Source organism: Octodon degus, unplaced genomic scaffold (assembly GCF_000260255.1).
Source record: "Octodon degus isolate 3935 unplaced genomic scaffold, OctDeg1.0 scaffold00158, whole genome shotgun sequence".
Lineage (NCBI taxonomy): Eukaryota > Metazoa > Chordata > Mammalia > Rodentia > Octodontidae > Octodon > Octodon degus.
In genome coordinates, this window is record NW_004524734.1 from 2,992,568 (window position 1) to 3,004,667 (window position 12,100).

At 43.2% G+C, this 12,100-nt stretch overlaps 1 protein-coding gene across 2 annotated transcripts in view; it reads right to left on the reverse strand.

Moving 5' to 3' along the window:
* Smim14 (small integral membrane protein 14) overlaps positions 1-9,408 on the reverse strand; it is a 76,047-nt gene extending 66,639 nt beyond the window's left edge. The window contains exons 1-2 of one of the 2 annotated variants that reach the window (XM_023702794.1): positions 9,143-9,408; positions 8,661-8,912 (exon numbers count right to left, since the gene is read on the reverse strand). The gene's annotated coding sequence lies outside the window, so the exon portion shown is untranslated. The remainder of the gene's footprint in view (positions 1-8,660; positions 8,913-9,142) is intronic. The other variant, XM_004642642.2, reaches the window with a different exon arrangement.
* Positions 9,409-12,100: the final 2,692 nt, after the last annotated feature.

The window sequence follows — 12,100 nt, forward strand, 5'->3', positions numbered from 1 at the left end:
AAAAAAAAAAAAACCCTGCAGACCAGTAGAACAGATTAGAAGATGCAGACACAACTACAAACATATTGACAAAGAGGCCAAGCATTTTCACTGGAAAGAAGCCTCTTTAATAAATGGAGCTGAAAAAACTGTCTTTCTACATGCCGAAGACTAAAACTAGACCCATGTCTATCACCATGCACTAAAGTAAAAATGAATCAAAGATCTAAATAATAAGACAGAAAGACTAAATGTACTGGAAGAGAAGTAGGTAGAAATCTTGAAGATATGGAGGTAAGCAGAGAACCTACCCAAAACCCAAACTGCAAGAGAAACACTTCAAAGAATCTGGGACTCATTTTATTAAAAAGCTCTTGCACATCAAAAGAAATCACCAGTAAAGTAAAAAGACAATCCACAGAGCAGGAAAAAATTTTAGTAAACTTTCCCTCAAACAAAGGACTTTTATCTAGAATATATAAAGAATTGAAAAAAATCAGAACCCCCCCATGCAAAGACTTAATCAAAAAATGGGCATCTAAGATGAATACCCACTTCTTAGATGAAGAAATATAAACAGCAAATAAAATATATTTAAAAATATATTGGTCATTCAAGAGATGCAAATTAAAACCCTGAGATTCCAAGTTACCCCAGAAAGAATGGCTATCATCAAGAAATTAACAACAAATGCTAGAGGGGCTGTGGGGGAAAAGGAATCCTCCACTGTTGGTGGAAATGTACACTGGTGTGATCACTGTGAAAATCAGTGTGGAGACTGCTCAAAAAATTAAGTGGATTAGAGGTCCTATTTGACACAGCTATTTCCCTTCTAGGTATTTTCCTGGAAGAATTAAAAACACCATAACATATAAGTGTGCCGTGTTTATAACAGCATAATTTGTCATAACTAAATCTTGGAAACCATCCAAATGCCCATTAAGTGAGGAATGGATAAAAAAGACTTGGTAATTTAATACAATGGAGTACTACCAAGCCATAAAAAAGGATAAATCCAGGTATTTAGAGGGAAATGGATGCAACTTGAGTCCATACTCATAAGTGAAATAAATCACTCTTACATGTATAAACATCGTATCATAGTTTATAAAAACGAATTTAAGGGCCGGCCACATAGCTCAGCAGACTAAAGCACCTGCTTAGACAGAGTGCAGCGGCTAGGTTTGATCCCCAGCATGCCCTATTGGCCCCACCCCCAGGGTGCACTGAGATGATGATTGAGACTGGGTGTGGTGGCACACACCTGTAATCCCAGCACTTAGGAGGCTGAAAACAGGAGAATCACTAAGAGTCCGATCTATGTAGTGATACCCCACAGACCCTGTACTAAACACATGAAAAAAAAATTATTTCTCTCTGGGTTTTTGTTTGTTTTTTTGAGCCAGGGTTTTGCTATGTAATTCAGGCCAGCCTTAACTATGTACCCTAGACTGGCCTCAAATTCAAGGTGATCCTCTGCCTCAGCCTTCCAAGTGCTGGGATTAAAGGCATGCACCATCTTGCCCATTTCCCCAAGCTGGTAAACCCTCAATGTCTCTGATGACAGCCTTCTCTCTTGATTTATAAATGGTGCACTCTGTGTCCAAGCAAGGGGAAGGAGGCAAGGCAGCTCTCTAGAGCACCTTTCACTAGGCACTGATCCTATCATGAGGTGGCCTCAAGATCTAGTTAACCTCCCAGAATCCCTGCCCTCCTAACACTGTCACGCTGCAGGGCATGGATTCAAACACTTAGACCTAGCACTTAAGATATTTTCCTTCTTCAGCAATACTTTGGATCCTTTCTGTGCTTGATTCATGTTCCAATAGACCACATTATGAGATAGCTGGGAGAATACGTCTCAGATAAAAGACTCCAGTTGTATTACTGGGAAATGGAGAAATCACTTAAGATTGTGACATGGGTTTTCCAAAGAGGAGTGATAACTGAAGCCATTCATTGTAAGGGTTGTGTGAGGATCCAGTGAGAATCTGTAAGAGTGCTTTATAAACTGAGAATGAACTGGGCCAACTCAAATCTCGGGTATCTTTCACCTTTAGCCTGCTGCTTAGAACTGTTCCTGCTTCTGAGGCCAGAGCTATAGTTCTTCTGCAGAAAAGGGAACATAAAGAAAGAAGCCTATTCTGAAGCTCAGTCCTTCAACTACTACTAATTTCTCCTCCTTTCCTGGCTATTCTTTTCCCTAGGCAACCCTAAAACCTGGATAATATCCGGAGGTAATATTTATCACAAATACATTGAACTCTTCAATTCACTCACCATTTATCTCCAATATCATTATCAAAAGCTTCTAATTCTGAAATATTTACTGCAATTTCTATTTGAGAGTATTTTCAGGCTGAGAGCATGCACCGGGCATAGGCTCAATCCTCAGCACCATAAGAAGAGGGCATATGTTAGTCATATTCCAAATATAATGTTAACACTAGGAAAAAGGGCTTTTATCATAAATTAGAAACAAAATATTTGACAGAAGATGCAGAAAATCCATATGCCATGATTCCAAAATCACAGTGGATGTAAGTTTCCCATGAATGTTAAGAAAGCCATTAAAAAAAAAAAAAATACAGCTAACATTACAAAATACCAGTGGGTTTTGAAGTTGTAAGGAATAGCAAAAGCCAGGTCACTGATCTGTGCCTGACTTACAGCATTCAAATGAATCAGAGCAGAATCAAGACTTTTTCTCAGTATCCATCTCTGTGCTTGCTTACATGACTTTTCTGTAAAAGCAGCAGTTATGGCCACTGCTCTCTAAATTCATGCAACGCACAGCCTCTTTCATGCACTCACAGCCTAGACGACACATGCACAGAGCAGGAAAAATGCCGAGGACCACTGTGATAAAGAAAGCAACGTTGGGGCTGGCAAGATAGCGCAGCAGACTAAAACACCTGCTTAAGCAAGCGTAGGCAAGTGCAGGGATCGTGGTTCCACTCCTGTTACTGCATGCCACACCAGCCTTGCCCCTGGGCAGGCTGAGCCAGCCACAGAGTCACAGCGTAGTGGTGTACACCTATAATCCCAGTGCTGGAGAGGTTGAAAATAGGAGGATCACTATGAGTCTGAGCTGTGTAGTGAGAACCCGTAACAACCAAATACACTATACTAAATTCAGACTGTATTAAAGTTCACAAAATGGAACACAAGTTAATTTTATGTGAATTAGAAAATAAAATTACTTCCCCCCCCCAAAAAAAAAAAAAAGAAAAAAAAGAAAAGAATAAACTGTATTCAGACAAAACATACTAGCAGCCAGAATACTGACCTCTTGCTCTGGTCTGGTGCACATACCATATAGAGGCTTTCTCAAAGTCTCACTTGATTCAGAGCACCTTTATCAGGTATTAAATTCTGGTATTTCTACACTTGTAATACTGGTCAGTAAGTGCAGGCAAGCATAAATAAGCCTCCTTGTGTACTTTCGCAAAACTGACTCACATCTGTAATCTGACCTAAACTTCAAAAAAAAAAGGAGAAATGAGAATTCAATATGAAAATAAGTAACAAGGAAACTTTTTCCAAAATAATAAAAAAAACCCCTACCATTAGAGTTCAAGATGTTACCAAATATGTAAGTCCTACTATGCCCCTAAAAATTGATTTTTAGAAAATACAGTTTTCCACCAAAAAAAAAATACAGTTTTCTGGGGCCAGGGAGATGGTACAATAGAATAAGCGCTTGCCTAGCAAGCGCGAGGGCCTGAGTTCAATCCCCAGTTCTGCCAAAAAAAAAAAGAAAGAAAGAAAGAAAGAAAGAAAGAAAGAAAATACAATTTTTGGATTATGTTTCTACAGTATTTATTAAACTATATTGAACTGGCAAAAAAAAATGCAATTTTCCAAACAGTTGATTTTTTTTAAATTCATATATTTTTTGAGATAGGGTCTGTTCAGACTGGCCTTGAACCCACTCCATAGACCAGGCTGGCCTTGCAGTGATCCTCCTGCCTCAGTCTCCTGAGTGCTGGGACAAGTGCGCCACCAGCCCTAGCTAAAATTACTTTATTTATTTTTTATGTACTTAGTGCAGGATCTACTGGGTCTCACTATGTAGATTGGACTTGCAGTGACTCTCCTGTTTTCAGCCTCCCAAGTGCTGGGATTATAGGCTTATTGTGCCATGCCCAGTCTCAATCTGTCCCAACACGCCATGGGGGCAGCATAGCATACCAGGGTTTGAACCTGGACTAAAATTATTTTAAAGCAATACACAATTCATATTAAAATTTGCAAATAGCCTCCATCCAAAAGCCAAAGTAAAAATTAATCTGGTGGGAAGTCAAGCAGATTTTTGATATAATGGCCTAGATCTGATGTCAGCCTGAAGAATACAGATACAAAAGATACCCCTGTGAGCTTTCTCAGTGGGGTCTGCTATCACTCTACAGAACATATAGTTCTTCTACTTTAATAAATGTAAAACATTGATACCTTGTGTGTGGTCTTGTCCAATTATTTGTTCAGGACAAGAACCTGGGAAGAATCTCTACCAAGAGCCTACAACATTCCAAAACCCAGTAACAGTATCTAAACATAAGGAAGAAAGGGCTGAAGAAAGGGCTGGGAGTGTAGCTCAGTACAGAGGTCCTGGGTCCAATCCCTAATAACAACAACAAAAAAGTCTTTGACATGGCTTATTTTACAATTTGTCTACTCGTTATATAGTAATTCTTTTTTTTTTTTTTTTCAATACTGGAGACAACTCAGGACCCTGCACTTGCCAGGCAAGCGCTTATTCTACTGACCTATCTTCCCGGGCCCATAGTAATTCTTTAGAGCGTGGACTACCTAAAGTCATGATTCATCACAACATTATTTGTCATAATGAAAAATGAAAAATTATATTCGCATCTAACATGGACTGAAAATTTCAAGTAAATCAGCTTATTAAAAATATAGCCAAGCATGGTGGCATATGCCTAGAATCCCACTACTCAAGAGGCTGAGGTAGAAGGATTACCATGAGTTCAAGGGCAGCCTGGGTTATACAGTGTGATTCTGTTTCAAAATAATAAATATAAGACAGAAAAATATATATTTCCATTTCAGGTGGGCTAGGAATGTTGTTCAGTGGTATATAGTACTTGTGTCACATACACAAGGTCCTGGGTTGGTGATCCTTAGTACACACACACACACACACACACACACACACACAATTCCTACTTGGTATAAATGAGATACAACATACACACATTCACACCCTAAGTACTATGTGCAGTTTTGATGGTTCTTAGAATTTTTTTTTTTTTAATTTATGTATTTGGTACAGGGTGTCACTACACAACTCAGACTCATAGTGATCCTCCTGTTTTCAGCCTCCCCAGAGCTGGAATTACAGTCGTGTGCCACTACATCTGGACTCGGTTGATTGCAGGCTCAGCATGCCTGGGAGCAGGGTCAGCGCAGCATGCTGTACCGGGGATTGAACCAGTACAATCACAGGTCCCTGCACTTGCCTATGCAGGAACTGGGTCTGCTGAGCTATCTCACTGGCCCTTGACAGTAGTTCTGAAGCAGTATACAGAGACAAAAACAACATATTTGGGACCAAATTTAAGCTTGTGTCACTAATTATGTTATAGTAAATACCTTTTTATAAACCAGAACTGGGCATTGAACAAAGTGTCTTTGCACTAAGCTATATTCCCAGCCCTTTTAAATCTTCTGAGATGGAGTCCTGAGAAGTCATTAAGTTGCCCACGCTGGATTTGAACTTGCAATCCTCATGTTTCCACCTCCCAGAGTGCTGGGCTTACCAGGCTCTGCTCTTCATTTGCATAGTGAAATTAGGAATACCTGCAACTAGGCTGCTCTACAGTTAAATGAAAATAACCTAAGAGTAATTTTCAGCACAGCACCTGATAGACACTTAAAAAAAAAAAAAAAAAAAAGCAGCTATCATTACTACTATAAAGCAAGAAGCAATCTCCCAGGGAAAAAAGCTATTAAAATACTGAGACATTCTCAAACATTAATGTACATTAAAATCACTGAGGCGTGTGTTGAAAATGTAGATTCATGGGGCTGATTTTCTCCAGGGCTTAATTTTACTGTAAGTCTGAAGTAGGAAAGGGGTACTGTAGCCCAAATATCCAGGAAGGACAAGGGATAGAACTCAGTAGTAGAGCACTGGTCTACAACACCTAAGGCCCTGATTTTGATCACTAGCACCACAAAAAAAGAAAATCATTGAAGCAAGAGAATTAAATTTGGGTGTAGTGGCATACACCTGTAACTCCAGCACTCAGAATGGTTTCAAGGAAGAATATGGACATTCATTCAGCCAACTCCCTGAACACCCACCCTGCTGTGCTGGAAGTCAAACAATGGAGATAGAGGGTCATCACTTTGAAAAGGCAACACCTGAGTTGTGACCTGCATTACACAAAACAACCAAAGCCTTCACAGAACCCTGAAACCACAGGGCCCAGTAAGCACAAAGGCTTTTTTTGTTTTTGTAAACCACTCTTTCCTTTTTCTGTCCTCTTTTTTTCCCCCCAGTACCAGGGACTCAACTCAGGACCTTGAGCTTACCAGGCAAGCACTCATTCCACTGAGCTCTCTCCCCAGCTACAGCACAAAGGCTCTTATGGAAGAGCTAGGTTGGCAGGTTCCAGGGAAAAGTGTTACAGAGCTGACAAATGGAAGCCACTGCTGTGGTCAAGCTCCTGGGTAACGAACTAGGTAGACAGATATAAAAGAGGAAGGCAAAGACAAAATGTGTAGCCTTCCTTTAGAGTTTGTTTTCCATTCTGAATGGGGATGGCATAAACATTTTTAATCATCTCTCAGGCTGTGGTAAGAATGCACCCTAAAAAGCCAAAATGGAAGCAAGGAGACCAGGCATTCGCTGGAGTAGATCAGGAGAGATGGTGGCAGTGGGGATGGGAAGAAGTAATACATACTGAACACTCTGAGGAAAATCAAAGAAAAAAGAACCTTGTTACATAATGAATATTAAGAATGAGATTTGCTGGTTGGTCATGGTAGTGCATGCCTATTATGTCAGCACTTAGAAGGCTGAGGCAGGAGAATCATCACAAGTTCGAGGCCACCATGGGCTTCATGAGTCAAAGACCAGCTTGAACTACATAGTGAAACCCTGCTTTTAAAAAAAAAACAAAACCACACACACACACAAATGAGATCAGCAAGCTTTAGCTAAGTTTATGAAAAATTGGCCCTAAGTGGTCTGTTAGCAGATTTTGGACACTTCACAGCCCTTATTCCTTGAAACTGAAGTGACATTCCCTTCCATAGTTAAGTTCTTCTGGTGCCAATGGTAAAAAAACAGGATCAAATGGGCACATACCTAAGACAAAGTCCACAAAGTACATTAATTGTAATGTGTGAATTAAAGTCTTGCAGGACCTTACTGGTGGAGTCCTGAAATGCACAGTATGACTAAACAACCTGAATAAAACCACTAAATAAGCAAAAACTTTAAATTTCCATAATATCTACTCGAACTGTACCAGTTCTCCCAAAAGTTAAGCAAGCTAACAATGTCATCCCAGAGATCTGGGAGAAACACTTTCAAACCCTTGATTTTATTAATTATGGTTTTCCAACACAGTGAATAGTCTCTAAAAGTTAAAGTCCAGAGCTGAGAATGGTGGCACATGCCTATGATCCCAGCACTGGAGAGGTTGAGACAGGAGAATCACTGCTCCACTGGCTACATAGTGAGACCCTGTCTCAAACAAACAAACAAAAAAAGCATTTCAAATAAGCAAAAGTATTCAGTCCTTGGTTAGCAAAAAAGGTAAAAATCTGAAAAAGAACTTGAAAGTAATTTCCTAACATAAAAAAGAAAAAAAATGTAAGACCCCACCCCCCAAAATATGAAAATTTCCTTCATCTGTATTAGAATTCCAACCCTAATAAAAGAAATACTAAATCTCAGTGACATAGAAAGATCTAAGAGGTCCACATCCTACCTACCACAACAAGGGCATACCCTTCAAGGAGGTACAGTAATAGCAATGCCTAAGAACTCTTCCAAGAAGGGGCAAACGAGTATCTGTCTTCTTTCTTGCAGATTACCACAGGAACATTTCAACTGTGTTCTGAGGGAGGAAACGTTCTTTTTAAAAAGCAAGGAGGCCAAGGAAATTTGGTTTTCCGGTCTCCTAGGCATGGAGGAAAGCTGGTGGAGAGTGGCAGGCTACACTAAAGGCACCCGCGGGAACCATCACCTGGAACGGAGGGGCCTCAGGCCTCGAGCCAGTGCCAGAGCCCTGGGAAGCAGGAACGCCACCCAGGGTCTCAAGACTAAAATGCCTGGAAGCCGTTCCCAGTGGGTTTCCAAATCAGTGCATGGACAGCTGTCAAGGGTTTTGGTTAACTGGACCCCTCCACTGAACGAACGTCTTTCCTACAAAGGGACCAGTGCTTCGTGAAGCACATCCGACTCTCCTGATGCCAACATTAAAAATTATTTCATTAAGGCCAATCCTCGATTTTGCCAACTGGGACAACTGAAAACATCCTACCGATTCTCGACGACTGACAAATACGACCTTGGCTAAAATTCTAACGTTCTTACAGAGCCAATTTGGGAAACTTTGGCTTTCACCAACAGCACGAGACTTTCATGCTCCAATAAAGGGCGCTGCTACCTCCTGACCGTCATCAGCCCTGGTTCCACTTACTGAAAAGGAAAAAGGGAATCCTTTACATTCGCAACCCAAGCGGGCTGAAAAGCTCTCGCTTGCAGGATGGCAGCTTTCCCGTATCATCAATCACAACAAAGGACGCGTCCCTGTGACTTCACCGGCCCCAGGAAGGGCTGAGACTGACGGGCAGACGAGACAGTGTGTACATCGCTGGGCTGTGGAGTTTCTCCTTTCTAGCTGCGACTTCTGACTCCATCAGACGCCTCCGCCCGTGTGGACGACGTGGCCCTAAAAATAAAACCTCCCGTGGCTCGCGTTCACTTCCAGCCCAGCCCCGGCGCCCCGCACAGAAAGCCCGTTGCAAGGTGCCAACATCGCTCCGCTCTGGGGCCGCCAGCCCGGCGACCCAAGGCAGCTCGCTCTGCCGCAGTCCCCGGCCGCCTGAGGGGCTCCCGGGAACAGCCGGGCGAAGGGAAGGTGGGCCGGCGAGCAGTGAAGGGAGAGGGGAAGACACTCACCCGCCCAGACAACAACCGACGGGGCGGGGAGGGTGAGAGCCGGGCCCCAGTCTCGGTAGGAAGACCGTCTGGGGCTTCCAGAACGCTGCGGCTGCTCCGGACGCCGCTACCGCTGCCGTTGCAGCTGCCGTTCCCGGCCGGCAACCTCCTCCCCCAGCTCTGTTTGGATTCGGTTGACCACGTCACTCGGAGCCACGAGACCCGGATCTGCCGGCTCCCGTGGGCGGTGGCGCAACAGATTGCAGCGCCTGAGGACCCCGGCTGCCCCGCCCCCGGAGCATGCGCACTGTGCGCATCTGCCCTGGAAGCCTGGGCCGGCTGGGGTGGGGACGTGCGTAAATGGCGTCGGGCGTTACGTCACGCCGTGCGTAGGGGCGCGGAGGGAGGAGGTTGTTCCGGCTGGCAGGGGTGTGGCCGAGGACCGTGAAGGAGCAGGTTGAGGCTCGGCGTTTGTTCAGTGGTCCAGGGTCGGGTCTGTGCCGTGTTGGCCGACGTTGTCTTCTCACGTGTTTCCCATGGCCGAGCCAGTGGCTTCCCTCGGCCGTAGGGTGGCAGCCTGCATGGAGGCGCAGCCTGTAATCCAGCACTGTGAGAGGCTGAGACCCGATCTCAAATTGGAGCCCAGCCTGCCTCAAAATGAAAAATTTAAAAGATCTGGGGATGTTCACTGGATTCAGTATCCAATACCAAAAATAAAAAAATAAAATCCGCCGAGTAGAGGGCACCGACCGCTGAGACTGAGTACACCTGTGTAGGTGGTGCCTTGTTCATTGATCCCTAAGGCTGAGGTACAATTTGAATTTAGAAGATTACGTAAGTATGTCCAGTGAAGAATCATGGGTCTGCTCTACTGCTCCTGACGTTTTGCACTGGAAAACTTACCAAAATTAAGTTATATGTGCATTTTTAAAAAGGTGTCCAAAAGTGATCTGTTGGCCAGGCAGAGGCGGGAGGGGACGCTATTGTTCGGCAGCAGGACCAAGCCTAGGTTTGAGGGGTTTGTACTAAGAATGCTATTTCTGAATTGAGAACTTTTTTTTTTTTTTTTTTTTTTTTTTCCCAGAACTGGGGATTGAACTCAGGCCCTTGAGCTTGCCAGGAAGCGCTTATTCTAATTAAGAACTTCATTTTCTTAAAGCTAAGTTGATTGTTCTGTTCACACCCTAAAGGGATTTCTCATGGAATGGACTCAATTTGGCTAAATTTAGGGTTGGTATATATTAAATCTATGAACTGACAAAATGGGACTGATGCCATTTAGTTACTCTTTAACCCAGAAGTTCAGGACCAGGTAAACAGCACTGGGAGGGCCTGCCTGCCCTCAACCCTCTCTTGGGACCAGCGCTGAAAGTATCAGTCCAACAGGTTTCACAAAGGCACCTCTGGGCCTTTCTTGCAGAAGTGAAAGCTGTGCACCTCTGGGCCTTTCCTGCAGAAGTGAAAGCTGTGCACCTCTGGGCCTTTCCTGCAGAAGTGAAAGCTGTAAAGCTTGATCTTTTCTCCTGTGCTGACTTCTGCCTCAGCTAGTTGGCTAATTACCCCTCTGCAAGCTGAGTTGCCTTCAGCAAATTGCATAATCTGAAAAAGTTTTAATTAAAGTGGATTCTGAAGGCAGGTGAAAGTTTCTAGAAAATTAAAGATTTCTGGTAGAACTCAAAAGTATATCCTGAGTAACAGTGATTACAGTTTGGCACAAATAAAGCGTCTTGGCTCTTCCTGTGCAATCTTGGACTTGAATTGAGAGTTTGACCTGGAATCCAAGGCCCCAGGAGGTTCACAGGCTGACCCTGTCTGTAGCGGAGGGTCTTTAATTTGTGGGACTTTAAACGGAAGATTTTGTGTGCTTGGATGCTCCTATGTGCACATATGTATGTAAAAACACAGCTATGAAAAAAACAGCTGTGTTTAAACAGGAGTAGAATTGTACTGGTTTTGACAAAATTCCTAGTACTTGTACAGTGCAGTACAAAATTCCCAGTACAAAAAAAAAAAATTCCCAGTGAACAGTTGCTGTACAAAGTGAACAACAAGAAAATCAAGGAGGAAGTGGAAGTCCTCAGGAGCTAGCCTCTGAGATGACTCTCTGTGATCATCTCCATCAGCTGACTAACCTAGGGTTACTTTGACCACTGAATATAGTGTGGCTCATGCCCAAGACACATAGGCACTGATGGCAGCTTGCCACAGTGTAGTCTTCAACTCCGTACACTGGGAAAGCCAGGCACCTTGCCCTCTTTGCAAACAGCCCTGTGCAAAGGTCCAGAAGAATGAAAGTGTCTAACAAAAGACAGCATCAACTTGCCAGCGCTTGCCAGCCTTGTGAGTGTGCTGCCTAAATGGATCCTGCAGCTTTAATTATGCATTTGGATTGCACCTCTGCCCAGCATCTTACCCCAGCCTCATCAGCTTTCTAAAGGACAGCTCTGACCCCAAGTCCTGGGATGTGGGTATGGGATTTACCCAGATCTTTAAGTTCAATTCTTTTTTTAAAAAAAGTTAATGTATTTGGCACAGGATCTCACTATGCAGCACTATTAAAGAATAACAACAGCTGGGCATGGTGACCCTTGCCTGTAATCCCAGCATTTTGGAGGCTAAGGCAGAAGAATTACTATGAGTTTAAGGTCTGTCTGAACTACATTGTGAGACCTTGTTTCAAAAAGCAAAACAAAACAAAAAGCTGAATTCTTGCCACAGTACTAGGAACATACTAGTTTGAACGTTTGTTGAAGGGACAGAGTTAAAAGAGAGCCACCACTACATGCCACACCAGCAGTGCCCCTAGGCACACTGAGCCAGCAATCAAGTCCAGGCGTGGTGGTGCACACCCGTAATCCCAGTGCTGGGGAAGCTGAAAACAGGAGGATCACTACTAGTCTGAGCTGTAGTGAGACCCTGTACCAATTACATAAAAATTAAATAAGAGAGAAAGCCACCAATTGGAAAATATTTGAAACA